This window comes from Hippocampus bargibanti, linkage group LG03 (genome assembly GCF_051943395.1).
Source record: "Hippocampus bargibanti isolate YZ-2025 linkage group LG03, ASM5194339v1, whole genome shotgun sequence".
NCBI classification, from domain to species: domain Eukaryota; kingdom Metazoa; phylum Chordata; class Actinopteri; order Syngnathiformes; family Syngnathidae; genus Hippocampus; species Hippocampus bargibanti.
In genome coordinates, this window is record NC_142736.1 from 20,634,803 (window position 1) to 20,661,708 (window position 26,906).

General features: G+C 41.7%; 1 protein-coding gene across 3 annotated transcripts in view; it reads right to left on the reverse strand.

Annotated features, from left to right (window-relative positions):
• The window catches only part of zfhx3b (zinc finger homeobox 3b), a 181,948-nt gene that overhangs the window by 114,099 nt on the left and 40,943 nt on the right, over positions 1-26,906 (reverse strand). The gene's annotated exons all lie outside the window — the stretch shown is intronic.

Consider the following 26,906-nt stretch of genomic DNA (forward strand, 5'->3'; position numbering starts at 1 on the left):
ACAGGAAGATGTGGGAAGGAAGGGTTCTTATTGATAAAGCAGGGGAAGGCCTTTGATGTTGCACAAGGGACATGCTCATTGATGGGCTAACCATTGTACTCCTCAGGCAAATCGGAGCTAGTCTTTATCTGCTCGGTTAGTTCGAATGAATGGCTTAGAAAAAAAATCAGTGTTCTGGATTCTTTAACATAAATCAAAATGGCACACTTTATGTTGCTTTGTGCACATATTTCTGTTTGGGAGAGTTTCCTTTCATTCACATTATATTGTAGATCAATAAAACCCAAATTTTGTATTAAGGGCCTTTAATATTGTTTTATCATGCGGAAAAATGACGACACGCTTGCCCATATATTGCACATGACACAAAAACACCCAAGTTCTCTTTGTTACACTCAGCAAGCACTTTTAGCGACACACCTACACATTTGATAAACCCCAGAACAACAGCGTAAAATCATATTGGAAGAAGTGTTGGGATTTGCGGCACCCTCTGATGCTGCTAAAGTTTGGGAGTAAGATGGCACTTCTTCAAAAAATGAGCACGATTGGTCTCAAGATTTTTTGAGAGGGCCATTTGTATCTAGGCCATATTTTATTGGTGATGCTTTAACTGTACCCAAAATAGTTCAATTATCAAAGCTGTATACTCTGTGCTTATCCAATTACAATGAGCAAATGTACTTTATCTTGTGTTGAAAATATGAGGTGAAATTGAAGTAACAGGCAATTTGTATGCACCTCTAGATGGTGCGCAGTCATGGTGATCAGGTTGATGTAATTGTACGGATTTGTCTCAGTGAAACTGTCAATTAACCACATACAGATACAGTAGAGCATTGTTGTTTCTTGTGGCGGTAATTATTTGTTCAACCATTTTGCTCATGCAGACATCAAGGTACTTCAGCATTGTTCAGACTGCATGAGGCAAATAGTCACCTCAGGTCGATGGCACTCAGCCTGTAAACAGGGCTTCCCGTAAAATCAATGATCTTCAGAAGGAGATATCAGTGTGTGTGAGTGTGTGGGGAGGGCTGGGGGGGTGCAGAAATATGAATGGTGGTGTTGGGTCTGAGGCAAGAGCACAATTCACTTGACATTGTGTGTATCTATGTGTGTGTGTGGGCGGGGGGGGGGGGGGGATAAGAAGATGTTTGTTTTCAACAGCTTCACAATTAAGACCTGAACTTCCAGCGACCTCAAGGAGTAATGTCTACTTGTGGGTGTTTCTCTGGTATCTTTTGGTGAGATCGAGGCAAGGTGCGATAGTAATTAGAAGTACTTAATTAACTCTGGGTTAATTACTGGTTGATTTCTACAACGTGCAGGCAAGAGACCTGACGGGTGGCAAAGCAAAGGGAAGCAGTACACACGCAGCAAGAGCCCGACAATTAGCAACCTGCTCAGGGGAAGGGCATTCACTCATTCAATTTCATTCAACGAGGAGATGGTGAGAACAGTCAGAGTCAAATTATATTTGTCTCAGATTAATTTATATTTCATTGTGGCAGGGTGTAGCAATGACTGTGAAGGTCAGTCCTCATCTTAATGCATTTTTTTAGAAATTGGAAACAAAGATACCATTGTATACACTTTTGACTATTTGCTACTTGGTGTCAGAAGGCAGATGACAAAGATGGGGAGAAAATTGTGAAAAAAAAAAGAAAATCTTATCAGATTAGTCAGATAGACATCACAATTTGAGCCTAACGGATATGGATTGAAGGATTTGCTCCAGTCTAACATGGAGCCTCTCATCAATTAGTATGCACTGCTGACTTTCCCATCCTTTGGAATGCACAAACTCTGGGAAGACACTCACTGGCACCATTCCAGCAGAGCACCAAACACGATGCATCTTGCGAGAATTACAACATATCCACCAGGATGGCGAGGAAAGTGAGCAAGAACAAATGGACACATGCTCGAGGACTTGAAAATGAGGGAAGAAAGGAACAAGAAGGTCAGAGATGAAATATGGTGAAGTAGCTGAGCATAGTGCGTGAGCCCCGGGTCTTTCATTTCTACTAATTAAAAAATCTGCCCCTGTTTATATCTGCTGGAATCAAACGTTCTCTCATGAGAGAAAATGCTAAAAGCTTTAAAAGCTTCTGTTCGCACTCACTCAGTTTCATTTTGACCACAGAAACAGCATGTGGGTAGCAATGAGGTTGAACTCAAGTTCAACGAAACATACATCATCATGCAATGAAAAACATCACCAAGGCCTGACTAAAGATATCAAGTATGAAATTACAAGTTTATCACTGTGTAAAGCGCTGCTGCCCAAAAAGAAAAGTGAGGCCGGAAGGATGGTCGTTCAGGAAACCACAAACAGAGTTGTTAAAATGGTCGATACCATTGAAATATTCAACCATAAGAAGCCACAAAATTTATTTGGAGACCAATAATAAAACGCTTTACTTATCACTATTGTCTGAGTTTAGGTAAATGTTTACTATATCATCAGCTATTGCTTCATCCTCACAAACCAAAATGACACACACACTCAGACTGAGATTAGGACTGGAGTAGTATTTTTCTTTTTTCAACCGTTCCAGATGGATGACTATATAGTGGTAGGCAATATGACAAAAAATCACAGCATGTTCTAAACTGAATCCCTTAATGGCTATTCCACGTAATTAAAAAAGAAAAAAGAAAAAATAGCATCACCAACAAATTTGCCCAGTCTGCAAACTGCTTATCCTCACAGGGTTTGAGCATAAACAACATTGATATAGTTTTGGCACCATATATTGTAGCCTATATATCTCAAACTAAATATAAATGGTTCAAAGTATTTGAAATATAAATCACAATGTTTTTAAAAAAAAAGAATATACAGTATATTATACTAGATGAGGTCCATGAAGTCAAAAGTATATTTTTTATTACAGCTTTGGCATTGTAGGTTCTTCCTCCTCGTTGAATTCTTGAACATGCATGTTTGCTCTGCAGCTTTTGTAATATTTTCTGTCAAGACATTGAGAGTGCGCTCAGAAATTCACTCTGAAGCCTTATCACGTCTTTGAGTCGTGTATTTGGAGAGGCAGAGTACGCTTCCGTCCCATTAATTGTCAAATGCACCATAGTACAATCCAACATACCATACTTAAAATGTTAATGTCAGGACTGCCTGACGTTTTGGATACCCCATGCCTCTAGTTGGAGCACCGAGTATGCTTGGCACTCCTTTTACAAGAAGCAAAGAGGCCATTTGAACAATGCTCTAAGGATGTTAATGGTTGGAGGGAGGCAGAGTCCGCTCAGATTATATTCACAAACACACCCTGAACAATTTACCTGCTAACTTGCTTTGCGTTACCCACCACTGTGTTGGTGTTTCAGACGGTTTTGTGGTGAACAATTATTTTTGCACCTAAACATATATTCTGGTGTTTCTTCGTGTCTTTTTCTGTTTTCTATTCTCGCCTGGTGTGCAAATGAATCACTTTTATGCCCTTATTTGGAATCCACTACATGGAGGAAGTTTCACAAATTAATTGGCCTGGAGGTGAGAAATTGTGACTTGAAGGCGTGGCACCATGCAGCTCAAAGTGAGTTCAGAGCTAAATAACTTTGCACTGAGCATTCCGCCGATTCTTGTTTCTGAGCAGCCGGGAGGCCTGGGAGGTCGGGTGACTGCTCGACTGCACCTGATCTCATTCCCCACTCAGGCTGACGTGTCACACTGAGGCAGGTACGTCAAAAACAAGCATTGATGTGATTGGCCGGTAGAGTTCAAATCACTAACGCATGCACATTGTGCTTGTGTATGTGAACGTTCATAGACAACTCGCGATATATGGCCATATATGGCTCTTTTGATGATTGCATATGGCTCGCCGATAAAACTAAAATATGTATTTACTTTTTCGTTTCGTCGGTTTTTTTCGCCGTTCATTTCCCGTTAGGGCTGCAGTTGGCGGAAAGCGACATTTTGATTGGATGACACTGACCTAGAATGGCCGAAAGCGCCATGTTGATTGGATGATAGCGGCCGTCATGTTCAAACAGGTAAACGCCCCTTTAACTGAGCCCAACGAGTGCACTTCAGCGTGAATACACCGGTGTGTGTGCAGGGAACCGCATCGGGTGGGAGTGAGCTGGGGGGTGACGCAGCCTCCCTGGAAGTGTGACAGCGGGCGTCTGTGGAGGTCTTCAAGCCGGCTTTCGATCACCGAATGCGGCGTTGCACGGGGGAATCTCGGCCTGTTCCTTTTGAAATATTTTCAAAGTGTTTGAGCTCCAGCAAGACGGCGAGGAGAGAAAATGTTCTGATTCTAATTTGCAATGAAACAATACCATCGATGAAACAGTCGAATGTCAGTGACATTTTAACAAGCCCCATGTTAACGTTAGCATCGACATACTTCTGCAAGAAGTAGATTGCAGATAGCAAGTGTGGAAGCTTATGAGCCGTGTGCAGGCTAACTAGCAGTAACTTCGCCTCTGGACCGGCAAATTGAATTTCATTCCGATCGTTTTCCTGGAATTTTACCAAACACGAGGAACAGAAAACCATTCATGTTAACGGTGAGTACTATCACAAAGTTATTTTAAATAATGCATTCTGATATTTTGTTGAAAAGTGTCCGCGCGTGCGCGTGTGCGCGCGCGCGTTTGTGTGGCTCTCGCTGAAAAACATTTCTAAATGTTTTACTTTTATGGCTCTCTTAGTCAAAAAGGTTCCCGACCCCTGGATTAGAGGGTGTCCCGGTGAAAACATTCAGTGGAAATGATTTCTTTTTCATGGGAAAAATATGCACGAAAGCCATTGGTGAGTTGGCTTTAATTCTAGAGTATGATATCCTGGATAAATAATTAGAAGTTGTTTTTTGATGACCTTGCATAGTCAAACTATTTGCTCTCCCTCTGACATTTGCTGAACTCATTAATGACAAAGACTAAACGAAAACGCTAAAGTATGTGCACTGCAGGAAGGAGTAAAAAATGGTGATTTACAAGGCTGGTCCGAAATTATTTTCTTTTTTGTAATAGCTCTTTTCATATTAGCAACTTTAATGGTCATAATCCTGAATGTGTGGCTATTTTTATTCTACTGCAGCACACATCTCCAGTTAGCACTCACACTTTAACACCACATAATGCAGATCACTGTCAATCCAGTGCTAGGACAATACAATTAGCATTTACAATATGTAATACTCTATTACAAACTGTTTAAGGCAGTAAATTTGCATCCATTTGACATGCTGGTGGGCGAGAGAGAGAGAGAGAGAGAGAGAGAGAGAGAGAGAGAGAGAGAGAGAGAGAGAGAGAGAGAGAGAGAGAGAGAGAGACCCTGGTGGCAGACGTCCCATCAAGTGTGACAAGAGGCAAACGGGTCAGAGTGAAATCAAGCAGCTGGACAGTGGATCACAACACACATATGTCAAAACGCAAATCCTCAAAAGGAGTATACAGTGAAGCTTTTTTTTTAATCAAAGGAAAGGAACGATAGGAATGAGATAAATGTTAAAAGCAATTAATACATTCTTAATATTCCTCCCGCCCCCCTCCTGCTCTGAATGTTATGACAGCCTCAGTGGTGTGAAGCTATATTTGAGAAAGAGCAGCCCCGCCTTGTCCCTCATCTGCACAGACACATGCACACACTGCTGCCCGTGTTCATTTGCCTTAATGAAATGTCCACATGCCTCCTGTCATCCCAGTGCTGCATGCACACTGAAGCACCTGGTAGATATAAATCAGGACGACTGAGCGGTATTTGGGAAGTGAGGCATTAACCATGACAGGGACTGTCAAAGTTCAGATAGTAACAACCGCGACATATAGCTACAGACGCTGCGGAACAGACCAGAAAACCAAGGCCCAGACACAACCAGATCTTCTTATCGGCAGCATCTCAGGCTCAGCGTGACACAGCTGCCACATCTGGACCCAAGCCGGGCGGCCTTCTGCACACATACTCGTCATAACTAAAGTTGGCCAGGGGATCACTTTAGCAAGCCCCCCAACAGCACGTATCTTCCGGGCTAGGTTTCCACATCCTCCAGGAGGACATGTATTTTTGGCTTCCTTATCTGTGAATTGAATTTCTAAGTGCTGGAGACTCTCACGTCAAGTAGAGGCGGGAAGATAAAAGTCAGTGAGTGTGAGTATTGTTTCAGCATAAAATGTGCATGTGTGTGGAATTTCAGTCATGTGAGTTCAGGGTCTGAAGGTCAAACACTATGCAAAGAGAGCCAACACATTCCTCGGAGGACAGAAACATATCTTAAATGTGCGGGCATGTGTATGCAAATATTTCAATGCATATGTAGCGTGTGTGTGTCTGTGTATCTCTTAGGAAATGTCGATCATGGTGTTTTCTGATATGACTAGAAAGTTGATTGAGTTATTTGGCATTACATTCAAATTGTATGGGTTTAGTGTCAAACCACTAGCACAGAACCCGATTTATACCCCATCAAAAACCTTCGGGTTAAAACAAACCGGAGATAATGTTACAATAAAATAATCTTGATCACTTTAGTGTTCTTTCTTTGGTAGTTTTCATGATAGGTTTGTCTTAAAATTCAGTCACGAGCTGTTTCCTCCAAATCAGTTTGCAAAGCATGAGCAAATACTTTCAGAGGGATTTGGGCTCTCCCAGATGATGATGATGATAATGATGGTATTGATGATGAAGATGATTTTGATGATGATGCCGCATGTCGGGACAATTCAAGCAGCCCTGCTTCGGTTCAACCCAACTGTAAATTAGTGTGCTGATAATGAGTTACAGCTGCACGTCAATGACAGATGCATCTTGCAGGGGGAAAAGAAACCACATCAAAAGGACCGCAGGATTACTTTTATGACACCCAATAAGAATTGATTCAGGCCTGTCAGAGAGGGAAAGGCACGTTTCAAGGTCGTAAAAACTGCACCGCATTCGATAGAAAATAAAAAAAAGTTATCTTCAAGAGGTCAATAAAAGATGCAGATTTTAATAGGAAGATGACTTGATATTGTGTGCTTTGTTGTTTGTCTCAATCGCTCAAATATGCTGCACTATAAAACGTCATACTTCAGCCCCAGATGTTAATGGCAGCCACACTACGACTTAGAATACATGCGACCACACATAAATACTGGTGAACAACATCTATATAATCACGATTTACAGTGCAACTAATGTCGTGACAAAAACACAAACTGAAATGGAATTGCCACAGGATATAAACCTTTCAACACTAGCTTGTGGCTCTTCAAATATGCACATTTAACGGTCAGTTAATTGATGATGGCAGTGTTTTGCTGATTAAAAAGAAAGATAAATGGGCAGGACGTCTGGGAAGACTGCACGTGGGATTGGGGAGGTCTGTATCACAATTTATTGTTCATTTATTTGTTGATACATTTCTTTGTTTATTTATTTCATTTTGCATCTGGATAGCTAATATCTATATCTATATCTATATCTAATCGCTACCAATCCAAAATATCGGCAATGCATTTTTTTGGGGGGAAAAAGTGACGACATTCAAAAGTCTCAACACATTTCTTTGAATAAGCAAAACATGATGTTTTAATGTGGCTGTAGGTCTCTGTTTGGCAAAAATCTTTGCGCCTGCTTTATGACTTTTTTGAAATTAAAGAAATATTGCATCTCCTTTGCCCAAATAATTTGAACATTATTTCAACAGAGTGTGAAAGAAAGATAACATTGAGCGTCATTGACAGGAGCTTCCCGCCACCTTCTTCACACTGTCTCTGATTCAACTCTGACGCAGCTCTAACAGATGCCCCCCGATTTGAGTTGTAACAAGGGGGGAGCCCTGATGGTGTAAACTGAGATGATGACTAATTGGTTCATAACCTGTAATTGGCAGGATGTAATTGGAGTGAACCTCTAGATGCCAGGTGCACCTTTAGGAGCTGGGGCAGTGGTTTGCCCTTTGACTGACTAGCAAGGGGTGTTTTGAGGAGGGTAAATGTGAGCAAAGGGGCGGGTAGATATGGCCGGGGGGGGGGGGGCACTGGTCCTGTGCAGAAGTGCCTCGAACAATAGAGCTTGGGTGTGGTGTGTTGGTTAGGTCATTAAAAGCACATCCAAGCGTGTTGTAAGCGTTGAAACTTCAACTGACTTTGCAAAGCTGCATTAAAACGGACTTCACACAAATATAGAAAAACATTCACTCATACAGCACATCACACATACTTATTTGCTAAGATTACGAAAAGATGAGAAAAAAAACAATGCTGACCTTTACAAAGATAATCCTCGGTTCTGCCTGACATCGTCAGACAGGTATTAATTTAAAGGCCCTGTGAGGTGAAAATACATAAGCCTTTTAAATGTGGTAAATTACAGTGTTGTTAACAAAACAGAAAAACGATTGACAAGTTAAAAAGAAAAACATTTTGCTCTGTTCTCAAACATTTTAGGGGACATTAATCCCCTTCCCGTATTCTTCTTGGACTTCAGTACCAGCATATTTCTTATCAATCGACAGCTGTACATATTTGAGCTGCAAACAATAATGTCCCGTAGAGATCTGCACAAGCAAAAGAGGTTCTAGCAACCAGCTAGCTCATGAGCTAGTAACAATTATCTTGCAACTGATCACAAACGCTCAAGATCTTCTCGTGTTTGGGATGGTCAACTCATGCCCATATATGAGGATTACTTGGTGCTTTTTCAGCACGACCCCCATAAAATGTTGCACTTCATAGCCTTCAGTCATTACGCTTCAGTCTTGAATTCACTTTGCAGTGTCGTTAAACAGCCCTTGTTACTGCTGTTGTGTTTTTGGCCACACGTCTGTAACAAATGTTGTGGCAGAGCAGATTCAAGTACTGTACACTGGCATATTAATCTTCTGGCCCGTGAAAGAACTGTGGAGCTCAACATTTTCTCATGGTTCAGACATTGGGTCAATGTGATCAATATGTTTGTGACCTACCTAGCCAATATTACACGATAGCCAATCAATGTAATGGAGGCTGTGTGTTAATTGGTACAGAGTGAGACCAAGGTGGATGATGGAACAATTGATCTATTTTTTATTTTTTTTATTTTCGGGATGGGTCGCGGTTGGGAGCAAAAACATCAAAACTGAAATCTAGCTTCAAAGTGAACACGTGACCAGCGTGTGCGCTGAACGCTTTGGGATGTATATGAGCAATGACAAAAAGGGAACGGCATGTGTGTGTTTTGTAGGAGTGCCGGGAGGGGGTTGTTTGCAGCAACATCTGTTTTTCCACCAATCACTACATGATTTTCAGTAGTTATCCAGAACACCTGTACTTGCATGGTTTCGGTCTTGCACTGCTTTCCTCGGGCAGGTATCTAAAGGTTTATGAAATAACCAGCGTGTCAACTGTACAATAAGATGCTTTGAATGCTCAGAAGTGTAATCAAATCCCAACAAAGCTAAATAACTTTACTTTCACTCCACAAGTGTTCCTTAGTTCATTTTAGGTTTGGAGTTCCCTTCTTAGAATATGCATTGTTTAGGTTTGTCCATTGCTTCAAATGTTGTATTTACTTCTGAGTATTTCAGTGAGATTCAACTCAATGGACTGAAAATGTCCATAGAAAGGATGAAAGACTCAACAGCATGAAAAACAAATTAAGTTGATAGCATATCAACAAACAATCAAGTTGCACACAAAGAATAATATTGATTGCACACAGAGACTGCAGTAATTATTTCAACCTCACACAACAAGCTTAGTATGTATATATTGTAGATCCATTTCTCACATAACATACTCTCCCAGACTGTGACACTTGCTTTTTATCAGACAGGAAACAAAAGCTCAATTGGGTGATTAAATCTAAATATTTGATCAAATTTCATCGGAGTTAAAAGATGTATTGTTAAAAAAAAAAATGAAATATTCCAACCATCCTTTTCTATGAATGGAAATTTCGGTAAATATTAGGTGTAGATATGTATAGACCAAATTAAGCCAAAGAGTGGAGAGATAGGCAGGTAGCGGATGACACACCTCACAATAAACTGTTTACAAAACCTGGCGAGTTGTTTTTTTATATATTATTTTTTGGGTGGGTGGGGTTGTTGGAAGGATAAATGAGATGAGAGGCTGCAGCTGACAACAAAAGACATGTAGCGCAAAGGAAAAAACTTGTCTGAAGATATTCTGTCAGTTATGTAGAATTGGGAATTGGAAGATTGGAAGCGGAAACAACCTTGAGTCTAGCGCAAAGCTTGCTGTCTTGTCCCGTGTTTAGAGGCCTCTCAGTGAGACAGTGTGGCTTTGGATACAGAACAACACCATTCTGCATGGTTTTAAATGCAACATGGTCTCCTGTACCACCTTCAATAGACTGCTAGTAAATCATCATAGTATTGCTGAAAAACGATAGCTCCGAGCTGGGCATAAATCTCATATTCAGAGTGTTACCTAAAATGTATGGTGGAGATATATTGATCTCTCACTTCTTTGCTTTAATTTACAGAAGATGAATTGCCATTTCTCCGTGGGTCCATCCACACTGAATACCAGTGACTGGAAGAAGGCCAGAAGTCAGGACACATTCGGTCCAAAGATGTTCCCCGGCGGGACCGTGGCATACCCCTAGCCTCTAAATTACCTTAGCTGACACATTTGGCCCATTTCTGTTCTGTATTCAGCCTACTGGCCTCCCCAATTAGAGCGCAGGCCAAAGCCACATAACTCTTTACCTAAGGTGACGGTCAGTGTGATGCTCTGTCTTGCCAGGGTCAACCAGAGGTTCCTGGCCACTGAGGTTCATGGCAATACAATAAAGTAATCAATCTGGGCGCTGGGCCCTCATCAATAACATACTCCCAGACTGTGGAGGGTCACCACCTGTTCCCTAGCCTCTCCTGACTGTCCTGGACTCCTGAAGTGTTTGTGTCTTAGATTTCACTGTCACGGTTCTGAAGGGGAAACTGGCGGGTGTAATCAAGCACTGACACGATGGCCAGGGAATTGCTGGGAAGTTATTTAAAGAGGTCGATCACATTATCATGCCGTGGTAGAAAATAAACAAAAATAAACAACTATATTTTTCATAGTATTCAGGCTGGACTAGGCTGGACTCACAATTCTTGAAACCATAATCGTACTTTTAGATCGTCTCTACTCTTTCTTCATTGGTATGCTTCGCCTGAATGGAAGACAGACAGCATTGTTGCTGAGGCAGCAGTTATTTTTTGTCTGTGCTCCCTTTCTTGCTTAAAAGACAGGTATACAGTTTTACCATCCCAACAGTAGCGCCACAGACATTTTCCAATGTTTTTTAAACTACCTCTTGTTTGATTTTCAGTTACTAAAACCCCGGTGTCTCAAATATTTGCTTTCATGCAGTTCCTACTCACTGGTGGGCAACATGCAAAAATTACATCAACAACAACAAAAAATAAAAGAAATATAGTATCTAGTTGATATTTATAGATAACTAAAAAATAAAATCAGATAATAATCAGATTGGAAACACTGTGCTATACATTAAAAAGACAATTGAACAGAGCAAATAAATCATTAAAGTAAGTGCTTCATTCTGTGTGTTTAACACGAAGGAATTATAAAATATAGGCTTCAAGGTGCATTTGAAAAACAAAAGGGATTGCGCCAGCAACACAAGCTCATTCCAATGTGTGTCACACACTGCCGTGTTTACGCGCGCAATTGTGTTAGGCAAGAGGTGGAGAACCAAAAATGCAGGGAACATGAAATCGTTTTTTTCAAGGCAAACGAGGCTCATTAAAAAAAAAAAAAACGTTCTGAAATTCACAAATTCAACTAATCAAAGTATCAAATAAACACTGGGAAACAACAACACACAGTACAACAGGAAACATGACATGACAAGTGTTAAGTGCCAATTGACAGCAACAAGAATAAACAGACACAAACTGAAAGAAACCAGGGAACTAAATCCAAGCAAAATGACAAGACATGAGTCACGCCTACACACGATACGATTGGCATTGACGGTAGACATGAGAAACACGGCTGACAAGAATAGGTAAAAAAAAAAACAATAACGAGTCATGACAAGACATGAACATGAAGCAAAACTAAATGGCAATGCCAAAACAACCAAACAATGCCAAAACAACCGAAACATAGATCGTGACACTTTGGGACAAGTGACAAAAACACCTCTTACTGTTTTGACTTTGTCAAACCGATAAACACTTTAAGGCAAAAATTAGTGCATTCAAAAGATAGGCTGCCAAATGAAAAATAAAGTAATGTAGTTTATTCAATACATTGTAAGAATGAAAATTGTAAAGAGCAGTACATTGGGGAGACTAAACAAATTCTCAAAAAAGACTTTATCAACATCGCAAGGATAATACCAATGGGCCTCAATCGGCAGTACATATGCTCCTAAAAGCTAGCAACTACTCATTTGATGAGGTTAAAATCTTAGCGAAAGAACGTAGATGTTTTGAAAGGGGAGTAAAAGAAGCGATTTTCATAAAACAACTAAATCCTTCATTAAACCGGTTTGGTGGGGTGAGGTTCAATTTGGATCGTTCATACAATAGCCTGCTTCGGCAACATAGGATTAGTAATACTGATGAGGTGATACCGGTTCGAAGTGGGGCAATCAAGCCAGTCGTTAGTCAGAACGACAGGAACTATCAGTGGAGAAGCTACAGGGAGTAGTCCTCTGCTCCCCCCAACCTGAGAGCAGGGACCGATCATAGCACCGCCGTGTCTGGACAATAGGGATATATATATATATATATATATATATATATATATAGGGCCTAAACTACCAGTAAGACTTTAGTTTGCTGACAAAGTTTCTTGGATAAGAAGCGAAACGTCCGACACCTTCAAACAAGTACAGATGACGGCTGAAGAAACCTTTTCATCGATGTTTTGACTTTAGTACCTTCAGGAACAGCTGGACAGCTGACCCTTCAGCACCAGGCAGCAATGTGAAGATGGAGCAATTCAGACAGCTAAAGTGGGACGGGACAACTTTAAGAGTTGAAAACAAAGAGCAGACGCCTAAAATGAACTATAAAGTGCACGGGCAGCAAATGGAGAGAGGCTCGGAAAGGAGAGGCAAGCGACTGTTTCTGGTTACAAAAAATATATCTCTGTATATTATATAAAAACAATAAATATTTGTAAAAAATATATATATATATATATATATATATATATATATATGGAACTGTTCAATAAAAGCCTGCACATCAACTCCTGGATGGCCTGCTTCTGCTTGTCCTCTTGAAGGCAAATCAAATCCTCTGTGTTGAGGACCTCATTATGGTCATAACACGCTCCTCGATGTCATCTGCATCCACTTCGAGTCCCGTAGGTGCTGGCAGAGATTTTATTCCAACAAAAGGCGCGACATGGACGCGGAATAAAACGCGACAAAAGAAGGCGGGCGGGGCGATCCGTCCAGCACATTCGCGATCGCGGAAAGCACCAAACTTACGCCATCGCTGCTACCAATCACCTCGGCAAAGCAAACTCTTGAACTTGCCAGCACAAGACACAGCGAGGCATCGTAATCATGTCACTAGTGAGGTGACAGAAACTCCTTGAAATGTCCCAGTATCGGTGATGAGGGGATCAACACGCACACCACGCAGATTCGCGATCCCGGAAAGCACCACATTTACGCGATCGCGGCTAACAATCACCTCCGGCAAAGCAAACCGTTGGACTTGCCAGCACAAGCGTCATAATCATGTCATTGGTGAGGTGACGGCGACTCGTTGAAATGAAATTGAAATGTCTTCTTCGGCTGGCGGAGGTCGCGAGCGGCGGCCCCGCCCCAGCTATCAACTCGCACGTGACATTTTCGATGTCATTAGTCACTTGAAAGCATCGACTAAATAACGTCTTTGTGTAAAGCTTTTAGGCGAAGGATGGTAGCAATGGTTAACGGAATCGGGCTCTTTTTTTGTAGAATGGTCGTAGAAAGTTACTCTCAGGGAAGTGACACACAGCGTGAGAGATGTGTCAGGCTGAGATTCACATGAACATGAACAAACGCACACCTCGTTCGTGTTTCTCAATGATCTCCTTCTTCTCCTTGACGGTGATTATTAGGGGATCATCGTCCATTCATTTCCTAAGAGTAAAATTATCTGCAAAAAGCTCCTCGGAGGCGATCGACGTGTGAATACAGAGTGAGGGGGTGTGGAAAGGTGCGCCGGCTGGAGCGCTGTTCGGTCGTGTGCTTCCACCGAAAAGTTCGTAAGGTAAGGTGTTAAAGCTGAGGTCTCACTGTATATATACTGTATATATACTGTATATATACTGTATATATATACTGTACTTTGGATAATATATATATATATATATATATATATATATATATATATATATATATATATATATATATATATATATATATATATATATATATACAGTGAGACCTCAGCTACCGAACACCTTATCTTATGAACTTTTCGTCTTACGAACGTCAACTTTATGAAAATTAAACCCTTAAATATGCAGTACTTTTTGCGATACACACCCACCAGGACTGGCGGAGTAATCTTCGGCGGAAGAACACCAAAGCATACGACCTTCGGATCTGGCGGAGTGATCTTCGGATCTTTGACTTTATTATACAGTGCAGTGCAATACAATAGCACATTTATTATACTTAGAATAAGGTATGTTGAGTGTAGTTTTAAGGCTTATTTAGTTGAAAAGTATATTTTATGGACCTGGGAACGGATTATTCCCATTTTAATGGTTTCCTAAGGATTTTTTTTTGTGACACACTTTTTGGCTTACACACTCTGTCTGGGAACCAATTAAGTTCGTGAGCTGAGGTCTCAGTGTGTATATATATATATATATATATATATATATATATATATATATATATATATATATATATATATATATATATATATATATATATATATATATATATATATATATATATATATATAGTAAAGTCTCGTTATATCGATATTCAAGGGAGTCCGAAAAAATATCGATATAACCGGGACTATCGATATATCCGACCCTGTTTGCATGTAATTTTCTCCGTGCGTGCATAGAAAGAGTATCGATATAACCGGGACTATCGATATATCCGATAACGATATAACGAGACTTTACTGTATATATATATATATATATATATATATATATATATATATATATATATATATATATATATATATATATATATATATATATATATATATATATAAAACATCATCCAGTGTGGGTGATGTGAGTCAATTGACGAAGACCCAGAGAGGTGTGAATAAAAGGCCAATACCCAAGAGGTACATGCAGATAACCACACCTGAAGCACTTGAAACTGCCAAACAAAGGCTCCAGGCCTTGTCCAGTCGCCTAAAGAGGTACACGAAAGAGAATGAGGCCAGAAGAATAAACAGGCTGTTCGCAACACAACCTGCGAAAGTGTACGCTCAGTGGCAGGGTTCTAACAGCAGAGCAGACCCTCCAATCCTGGAAACTGAAAGACACTGGAAAGGCATATGGGAGAAGGAGGTCGCACATAACAGCAGTGAATAATGGCTGGTGACTCTGAAAGAGGAGCACAGCAACCTCCCTGAACAGAACCCAGTTACCATCACAGCGGCAGACATACAAGAAAGAGCCTCAGGTATGAAAAACTGGACGGCACCAGGCCTGGATATGGTTCACACCTACTGGCTAAAGACACTCACAGCTCTCCACGAGCGCCTAGCAGCACAAATGAACCCATTGCTGATGGATGGGACTCACCCAGGATGGCTAACCGAAGGACGAACAATCCTGATTATGAAGGATTCGTCAAAGGGTGCAGTTCCTTCCAACTATCGGTCATTTTTCGCCAATGTCCATTATATGTGAAAAAGAAACCAGAATAATGCCAGACTGAGACAAGGATCCTTTTTTCTGTATAGTAGAGAACCTAGCTGAACAATAACTTGCTGAATGCTGACAACAGAGTTTTGGGTAAGACTTTCCAAGAAGTTTGTTTGACCTAAAAAGAGTGAGTATTGACGAAAGGCCAGTAAGGACAGAATATTACATGTTTTCAAAAATACGCATTTTTCTGTGGGCATGACCTAAAAATATAACAAAAACTGGAAATTATAAACACACTGTAAGCATACATACAGAGTTTCTAGATCTTAACTTTGTTCTTTCCTCCTTGTATCTCCCTCCTGACAATATGTCATCTCATTAAGCAGCTCAATCTGCATGCTATTTGCATACAACTGTTGTATTTCATTGATTGCTTCTCATTCTTTAAGATTCATGGAACATAATTAATGACTACCCCTCGGGTACCACACCCGAGGGACGGATAATTCCACTGCACACCAATGGGATTTCATCAGAGGGCACAAGTGGCCTCGTCACAGTGGGCAACGGGCCAGTTCCCTTCGCAGCCCCTTCGCTGCCTCTGGCTGTCCTTGGTCTCAGCCAGCTCCCCAAACAAGGAGAGCCCTTCCTGGGCCACGTTAACTAAAAGGACAATTTATCCTGAGAACAACGATGCTTTTCACAGTGGTTGTGTTGTCATTAATGCAATTGATCGGGTAACAGTGAGCAGCTTGACCTAATTAGGTCTGCTATCTGTGGCGTCTCGTTGTTTTTTTCCAGAAACTGTGAGTTTTTTTTCTTTTTCAAGAATAGACATGTTGTGCTTGCCCTTAATAATTTGGAAACGTGTTTCACATGACATGAATGCGTCGTTGAACATTTTTCACAGTTTTGTCCTAATCGAAGATTACATTGCTCTAATTATGCTATTAAAAGTGAAATAATGTGATTGATTTTGGAAGCTTACTCTGCTGCCCAGTATGCTCAGCATCTTGACTGGTATCTCTTCATCTCCCCCACTGTTAAATGTCACATAAGTACAATATAGCAGTCTCAACAAACTAATCAATTGATGGTGAGACTTGTAAGATCTCAATATGTTAGTATTTAATACTGTACATCCATATAACTGCGGAGTGATGCTCATTGTCTGGAAAGGGACATTTTTATTCCAGCAAAACTGTGCGTGTGAAAAAAATCCCCATAAAGGCACGCTATGGAAGAAATAACTACAGCTCTGACCCCAACCCAAACACCTGTGAGTTTGACCAAGTTCTTTTTGGCCAAACATTTATTTTCTCCTTTCCTCTACTTACTGCCAGGTGTCCCAATTCTGAAGTTATTTCCAAATGCTTGCTCTGGGAATTACTGCTTTTCATTGACAGCTGACTTTTTATTTTCAACTGATTTTTGGGGGGACTTAATTCAGCAGTCACTCACCACTGACTGAGAAAAGTGAATGAATAAGAGAGCAGCCAGTGTGTATGAATGCATGAAGTGTGTTGGAGCGAGAGAGAGGGGGTTCCAGACTTGACCCATCTGCCTCCCCTCTGAAGAGGAATGGTGCTGAATGTTAAGATGAAGCATGAAATCATCCAAAGCCAGCTCTAATGAAACATTTCTGCTGTCTCAGGACTCCTAGACAATAACAGGCGGTCGGGCAGCCAATCATATGGAATCTGGAGTCATAAAAAGCCACCTTGAAAGTCTGTTTATTTTCGGTATCTAAGAGGCGTGTGGTGGTTCACGAGTTGGGAGGGTAAAAACGTGCAAACAAAGACGCACAAATGTAGGGGATCCGGTTTGGCAAGTACTTGTATATATAAATATATAGATGTCCTTACTTGTGGGATGGTGTGATTGTGATTGAAATGTCAACAAATGGCAAGTTCAGAGAGAGGACGGGCATGTGAATATGAGGGTTGATCCCCGTACTATTCCAGCTATATAACAGCTTCTGAAATAGTCATCTTCCTCAAAATGGCGCACTACAAACACCAAAGAGAAACAAAACATTTATAGGTGAAACTATCAGTTGAAATGAAGATTTAACGCCTCCCCATGATGCCCACGTCTCGGGTCGCGGTGACTCCATCGTGACTGCTCTTTGCATCAACAGCAACAACACCCCCGCCATTTGCTCTGCTTTTAGCTTCTCAACAAGATAAATGTACTGTTTTAAGTAATCCTTGTTTGTACTAACCATAATTGATTGGGTAATCCCAGTTTAACATGCACTAAAGCCAGTGCTTAAGAATCTATTAAGAGGGCTAGCAGCTTAAAGAGGAAGGATCTGCTAGATCTTTGTTTTAGTGCTTAGATGTTGGAAAGTTGGAAGCGGACGGCTTGCCACGATCCAAAATAGGTCACGTTTCCTGGTCACGTGCCTTTTTATTGTCCCTCTCGCTGCTTTCGGTCAAAATATTTCTGCTGGCACGGCAACAAATCCGTAGGCCGAGGTTTACCACCAGATCTCCATCAGTAAATCTCCCGGAATTCTCTTATGTAGCTGCAGACACATTCCTGGGGGTGTTTCTACCTAGAGCTATAGGCACCCAAGTCTGTGTCGACTTGACATGACACATGTCACGCCGCGCGCCCGTCACTGTGACAACCCTGTCATAATCAACACAAATCTCTCAGTGTCAGCATGAGCAGTGAAGGTATTATGTGGCACAGTTTGGAGAGGAGGGCAAAGGCAGACACATTAAGTGCTGGTCACTGTGCTGCCGTCTCGCTGGCTGTAGGCTGAATGTGCAAATGAGACATACAGGCTCGGTGTGGGCTAATTTCTGCTGCTCCTCCTCCTCCTATCGCCGCTACTGTGGTTTGTGCATTCCTTGGGAGTAGGTGCCTAGCTCTTGCACTCGCTCACACGCACGAAAGACGACTGGAAGAATAATCCCCACCAAGACCCTTACCCTAATGGGGCCCACTACTGTAATTACAAGGCATACATTTCAGATCAGGCACTTAAGTAGCCGGCGGAGAGTGCACCCAAAACAAAAAGCTCTGTAATTATCGTCGGCCTCCTCTGTCCGCCATCAAACTTGAGTTACCCGTCATCCTGCTATTTTGTCGGGGAGTCTGTTGTAGCCTGGTTTCACAGTAATCCATGGTGGCAAGATGCCCTGCCAGTGCGCCTGCCTCTGCAGGATGCACATCTCTACTTGCAGAGGCGAGTGACGACATGGCACTCAGAGATAGGGGAAACCTGAGTCCTTGCGAGCACATGAACACATTTTTTTTACGAGACGTGAGCATAACGAGAAGGCGGGCGTGCTAGGCTTGTTCCAGACAAAAGATCCATTGTGCAATGAAACTTTATACACTTATTAGAAAATGTATTAGAAACTTGACACCCATTGCCTCCGAATGTAGGAATTCTTATAACTGTGAACAAGATAATATAACCTAATCTTTTCTTCTGACCGAAACATAAAGCAATGTTTTTTTGTTATTTTAAAGCAATACTGTTTCTTCATGCCTCTTGGTTTGCGTGTACGGTCATCGAATATCAATGATAAGAGCGTTGTAGTCAGCAGGCGGTTTTGTGGCCCATGAGGTAACACATTCCCTGTGCGGAGCAAAGCACGACACACAACTTGTCGGTAGAGATTTGCACACATCCTCTTTCACTACCTTAACTTCAAATCTCGGGTGTTCTAAAAGGAATGTTGAGTCCAAAACTCCACTTGCTCTCTCACCCTCTTCAGCCTGGAATGCATTAAGGCTCCTTGCACTCTTAGCAAACAAGAGCAACTTGTTTCTTTAATGCTCCTTTTACGGCTGCAGTCCCCACCTCTTAATTGTGTTCATTACATTATCGGTGACCATGCCAAAAACAAAAGTTAATGGAGTGAGTCGCGGAAAGCAAACGCATGATACATTGTTTCCTTTCATTCATTTTTGTAGTGGATCTCACCTGAAGTACATATAAAGGTTACTTTTCGGAAAAAAACGGTTTGACAGGAGCATCGTATGGTCTGTCATCTTGCAGGCTGCATCATGAGCATTGAGATGTTATTAAACCAAGAGGTGGGTAGGCAGAAGGACAGCTGGAGGCTTTGAATAATGACTTGAAAAACAATAATTATGGGGTTGTTTTTGTTTGTTTTTTTCTTTACGACAAGTTATGTATGGGTACAAATATGTGCAATGATTTATTGAAACAAAATTCATTATTTTGGTTGTGAACGTGTCAGCGCCGAGACATTGAAATGAAAAACTACATGGTCTGTATCTAATAAAGGTCAAGGGAATTGAGATTTTGTTGTTTATAATGAGATGAAAGCAAAACCAAAGTAGATTAAGGAATGACACCTTTGATATTTTGTTCACTGTCCAACCTTCTCTGAACCGTGGATCGGTTCCATGAAAAGAACTACCGTATTTTCTACACTATAAGGCACACCTAAAAGAAAAGATTATTTTCAAAATCTGACCAGGCGCCTCAATATCCGGTGCGACTTATGTATGAACAATGTTTTTAAATATATCATTTGTTGAAGATGCGCCTTATATTTCAAAAAATACGGTCCTTCAATCGTGACGCATAGAAAAAAGGCAGTTTATAAATGCAACTCAGCCTTACACTGACTGTAATAAATGAGCAGACATTTGAAAGTGGTCAGTAGAATAGTAGCAGAAGTAAGCCGAGATACCAAAAATTGAATTAATGACTGACCCATTTCAGGTATTAAACATTGATGCGCCAGAGTTAAGCCAACTTGTCAACTAATGGCTTCGACCCCTATCATCCACTGTACATGAATGTGTGTGTGTGTGTGTGCATGTATGAGAGAAAATGAGAGAGAGAGCGAGAGAGAGAGAGAGAGAGAGAGAGAGAGAGAGAGAGAGAGAGAGAGAGAGAGAGAGAGAGAGAGAGAGATCATTGTGTATGAACCAGGAAGTATTTTCTCAAGTCGCAGTTGGACATATACGACACATTTTGTAAACCCTCACAAACGGTTCTATCTTGGTGGAGCTCAGTGAACAAAGTAATGGTGTACTAATACTTGTGCACAGCATGGGTCTTGACTAAAAGCAGCCAGTGAGAATACATCAACTCAATAAAAGGGCAGTAAGCCCTGGCCTTTATAATAATAGACAACAAACATAGGCGTGGGGTGACTAATCGTGGTGCTTTCCATTTTGGTTCTGGCTGAGTCTTTCTATCACAAAGACATTCAGTGAGTGTTTGGACAGCAGACAACTTCCATTTTTACAAGTTCTATTAATGTGGGCTGGAGGTGGATGATTCATGGAGAACAAGACCTGGAATTTGTCAGCCCAAATTCTTCCATGATACAGAGGTTAACTTTTTCCACTGATGTGCAGGTTGCTAATAATAGCTCAGACCAGTACATATTAGGCTGATTTAATTGTTTATCGTGCACTGCTGAACTGAGCGTTATGATTATTTGCGTGCCAGGAAAAAGAAATATATCGGTGCAGGTTTGAGCGAAGAACAAACCGCACGTATGATTTGTGGGTCTCAGAGGTTCTGCATGTGGAACCATTACGTGGCGTCAAGTTAAATGATGAAACAGGGGGCTAAAGGGAGGGAGTCCAATAGAAGACCATGTTGGTATCATTCAAAATGAGCATACAGTAATGTTGCTTGAGTGGGTTTTTATTACAGTTGGTTATGTACTGGATGCAGTGACTTTGTCACAGTATAGCTGAAGGAAGTGGCAAGCCGGAGTTGGTGTGATCTTAAAAGCCTTTAGAGAGCAGTTTTAATAGGCACATTATTTCTCCCCCTAACACCCGCACAGGTTCCACTTGGAGCCGGTGGCTGTTTGAAGTTGGGAACAGCTGTAGTGATCCAGAATTTATTTAGAGGTCAGCCCACTGACTTTGCTTGAAAGCAGAGTAGGACTGAAGAAGAGAAAGAGAGAGGGAAAAAAGACAAAGCAGTGGGTGGAGAAATAAAGAGGGAAACCAAGGGAGAGGTGAAAGAATGAGTAAAGAAAAAAAGAGAGTTACTAGTGCAGCCAAGGATTAGCGCAGGGAAAGGTTAAAAGTTTGTAGTGTTGCATCTGGCCTCATGCCTGTTCTGTTGTTTATTGCCGCGGGCCTGAAGATCTTCTGCCAACATTAACCACACCTGAACCACTAGACAACACATACACACACACACACACACACACACACACACACACACACACACACACACACACACACACACACACACACACACACACACACACACACACACACACACACACACACACACACACACACACACACACGCACACGCACGCACACTCTCACATGGACACGGACATAACAGGAAAACGCAAAAGCAGAGCCTGCATTTCACTCCAAAGCCTTGGCAAGAAACATCCAAGTCAAGTCTCCTCGTGCTCAGAAATTGTGTGTGAATTCTCATGACTTGTCGTTTCATAATACTGTATATTGTTACGTGACACTATTACATCAAATGATGGACACTCAGGAGGGCTAAAACGGACAGTATATTGAATCATAAAACTGCACTGCGACTTTTCAAGCGCGAGAAAATGGGTGAGAATGAGGCCATTTTAAGACATTATTACTTTGAGCCACACGCTGTACCCATACAGTTTGGTTGCAGAGAATGCACTTTGTTTTCGGATCGCTGGTGCATGTTACATTCTATATGTATTTTAACAGTAGTGTAGTATATTACCTATTGTATCTGTATTCCATTGTGATGCATCAGGGCCTCAGGTTCCATAAAGTTGAATTTGTATGTTGATAAATTATCTGATGAGTACACACCCATATTTTGTGTAACCGCAAAGTCAAGAGTCCAAAAAGTGGAACATACAACAAAATGATGCCAGTTATTGAAAAGAAGGACATGGTGTACAAAACCACAAACAGGAAAATCTTCATTTCATGGCAAACTGTGTTGTTCGTCAGAACACTTGCAGCAACACAATTAATGTAATATCTATTACAGACACAAATTAATTTCAACCCAAAGAACATAAATAACATCGCTAAGCAGCACCTTCTTTATCGCCTCTATCATTTTCTAAACGTGCATAATGTGACTACAGCTGTTATTCAAGCCTAGCAATTGACTGGCAACCAATCCAGGGTGGAACCCGCCTAATGCTCAAATTTAGCTGGGTTAACGTTTCAGCTCACCCCAACTCAAACGAGGACAAGCACTATAGAAATTAGATGAATCATCGCTTATGTTGCATGTTAATCCACTTCTAAAATATTTTGGATGACTAATATAATGAATACAATTTTCAAAATAGAACAATTTGTGAATAAACCAGAATCACAGTAAAGCTTGTGCTTGACATTGGACTGAATACTTTGTGGCGCAAAAAACTTGCTCATCCCCAGAGCCAAACAGGAATGAACATTGCACCCTGAAAGCAGTTAAAGAGCTTTTGAATTGAACTTACATGTGTGTATGGCGTCATTTGCCTTCAAATGAGGCCTACAAAATATGTCACACATTAGTTGGGACAAATGTTTCCTCTTAAACCTACACAAGAAGTTCAGCGAAGTCAAGGCACATGGGAGTTGTCAAACTTCATATGGAAGTCGTACGTGCCACCAGTCAGCAATATATCACCAGCTGGGCCTGAGGGACACACAGAGTCACTGTGGGCAGGATTCACACACACACAAAGACGAATGTTCAGATGCCACCCACCACAGTTCGGAGGGACAGATCCTTCTCTGTTCAACCTTTGTCTTAGTGCTGGAAATTCCCTTAATGACATGCCAGTTTACACGGTGTAGATACGCGGAGGAGCATGCAAATTGTCACATAATAAATGGTGAGGGTGCGTAAGGCCAGCGAAAAGAAAGAGAGAGGACATTTAAAAGATGTCAAGAAAATAGGTTCTGGGTATTCCCTTGCCCTGAGGCTATTGAGCCAATAGGCAGAGGCCACTCATATAACACCCACTCCTCCCTTGCCCCAGTCCTCTGAACTTGGAGTGGCCAGCGTTGGAATGTTTAAGCCAGTTATGTTCGCATGCACATCAAAAGTGATTAAGTACAAGCCTTGTGGATTAAGATGAGTCCGTAGACCTTCACATCTCTAGTTAACCTCCCCAAAGCACTTGGCTTCCTCCTGCCACAGCAGTATCCAAGTTCATCTTGGCCCCAACACTGGCTCCTCCTTTGCTTGTGGAAGTAATACCAGATTACAGAGCAACTGTTGTTAAATGTTGATATAATGTGTTTTTCTCCCCCCCCCCCTCCACTCGCTTTGTTTGGACAGCTGCACCATAGCAGCGGGACATCTAGCGCCACCACTTACTTTCAGCAAAACTGACATTTCGCTTCAGTCCAACATACACCGTAATTCCGATCAAGGAACTTCTACTGTTCACAATATCCAATTACATCAATTGTTTATGTGGTGATTATTCACCATTCCCCGTGTTTTTACTTGTTGTCTTTGTAAGAGCCCAGCTGCATCAGAATTGGCACACTCCAAAGCACTGTGTGCCTTAACTAATCTGTCTCTGACTCAGGTATATGGGACAAGTCCAGGCAGGAAAGACAAAACACCAACACACAGATATGCACGGTTCACACAAAGGGGGTATTTTCACATGACTGTTTATGAAAACAAAGGAAGACAAGAGAAACATAGCAACAAAAAAATAAAGAAATCATAAAACCCAACCAGCAACCTTTGATGCATTACTCCAGGGGAAGACAATCAGACATCACCTTCACAGAGGTTAAAACAACCCCTTCAACATTTCCCCTTACCCTGACTCATACACTGCCCCCCTCCATGAGTGAGTGTGTAGATGTGACCACCCTTTTGCAGCTTGGAAGCTGTCCCAGGATTTAGATGGGCTCTGTCAACACAGAGATTCCAGAGAGGAAGCGGGGTTTTAAGGCAGCGGTAGGCTGTGCACACAGCCAGGACCTGCAAAGACCAGGAGGCAGAAGAAGACAACCTGACCCACATCATCACAACCCTTGCAGTGTCAACTCTGAGCCCAGTGGCTCAGTGAGCGTTAGTAGCAGCAGTCAGCCACATGCTTTCTTCTTTCCTTTTACTTCCTTCCTTCCTTACGTTTTCCACCTGCCACTGTCAAGAAGCAAATAGCTATTGGCTAGTCAATAACGTAGCTCTGGTGCATTGGCGAAACACACACACATAAACACACTCTCCCCACCTTGACAAGGTTGTATTGACATAGCAGTTACACACAAACCCATTGGGGGAAATCCTCTACATTGTGCCCCAGGCAGCTGATAAATGGAACTCATAGAGTACCTGTAAACATGATCTCCTGCGCATGGATGCGTAAAAGTGCATTTGTGTCTTCATAGAGCTCAATATTACCCTACTAATGCAGACATAAGTGAGGGGAGGGAAGGGGCTTTATGATATATAATGCAATAAAGTCACAAAGCTGCAGGGGGGAGAAAAAGAAAACAAAAAAAATCTAGGCTACAACAGTTGAGGCCACCTTCTGTGTGACTGGCCCAATGTGGATGTTGTCATCCAACAGCTGAAAGCTGTTTTGGCATGTCGCACCTTAGGTGAAACTAAAGAAATGTCCTGACCATGTAGCACTATTTATGTCATGTCACCGCTTGGGAAACCCCGCTATTACTGCGGCCGGCAATCAAAATGTGACATCTCACCAGTATTACCTGTGTAATCTGCTAATGAATTCAAAGAGAAACTTAAAAGAAAACAAAGAAAGACAATGACGTGGATCTGGCATTGTATTTTTTTTTTCTTCTTGGAATGTTGTCTGTTTATTACAAGATGTGAGCAAGATTCTATTCTTCCAGTCAATTCAAGATGTTGGAAGGAAGTGACAAGTTTTAGCAATAAACAGCCTGCAGTGTGCCTTTGGGTACTGTGCTATTATATTAGATACCGCAGTGTGGTAAAAATTAATATGGCATGAAGGGTACCCGTTCAGCTCAGCTGAAAACAAGCACAGTAGCCACAGCAAGAATGAATTTAGTCCAGGTATATTTTGGAGGGCAGGTCAAGGAGGCAGGGGCTATAGGCAGCCAGAGAAACCTAAGCAACGTGTACTGGAGGGGGTGGGCACAACACGTGGGGAACAGAGAGTATGGCAGGGAAGGTAACTGCTGAACGGACAACGGGTGACTCTTCAGACTGGCCGTTATGCTCCAGAGGAGTGTCTGGCTGATGAGGTAAAGACAGGCAGGTGTGTAGGTGAGACAGGTGCAATGAATGGGGACCCTTAATTCAGCCCACACTGAATTAAGGGAGAGTAAGGACAAAAACGGAACTGAGGGAGGGGCCACACAATGGAGCACTGATGACAGACAATGGATTCTTACAATGCCACTGCAACTATTTGCAGCTGTTCATATTGCCATCCACCCCCCCCACCCATTTATCCAGAGTTGAGTTGTGGGGTAACAACTTGAGCAGATGTGCCGAGCCCCCAGCCACTTGTCAAGTACTTCCGGATGACCTGGAAATAATATAAAAAGTCCTACTTCATCATAGAAATGTTTCTCTTTGACGCTACAGTTTAGGTGGAAAGAATACCTCAACAGGGAGAAATGCAGCAGGCATCTGAAATATATGCCCAAACGACCTCATCTGGCACTTCTTCACAACTTGCAATAAGACATTATAGTTACAGATACCAGCACTGCCAGGTAAAGACTTGGATTAAGGTCCCATGTTCACATAGGTTACAGATTATATTGTGTCTATCAAGGACAAAACTTCACTTGGTAATACAAAAAAGGAGAAGCACAAAGATTTTCAGAAAAGTGATCTGCCATGCTGCTACATCCATGTAGCAGCTAAAGTGATCTTCAGGGAGCAGTCGAAAAAGGATACTCCACCACGGGAGAGAAAGTCTCTCTCTCTCTATCTCTTTCTCTCTCTCACCCCCCCCCCCCACTCTGATCAGGCACTGATAAATAGCTAGAGGTGCAGCACTTGCTTTCACTTTGTGATATGATGTCAGTAACCTTCATTGATCTGCAAGCAGGCAGCGGCCCTTATCGCCACCTTTGCTTCGTGATATACAGTGATCCAGGGCCCTAACAGCTTTTTAATATAGTCCACATTTTGTAGCAGGGTCACAGACTAAATAGCCTACTTTCTAACACCAAAGAGTGTA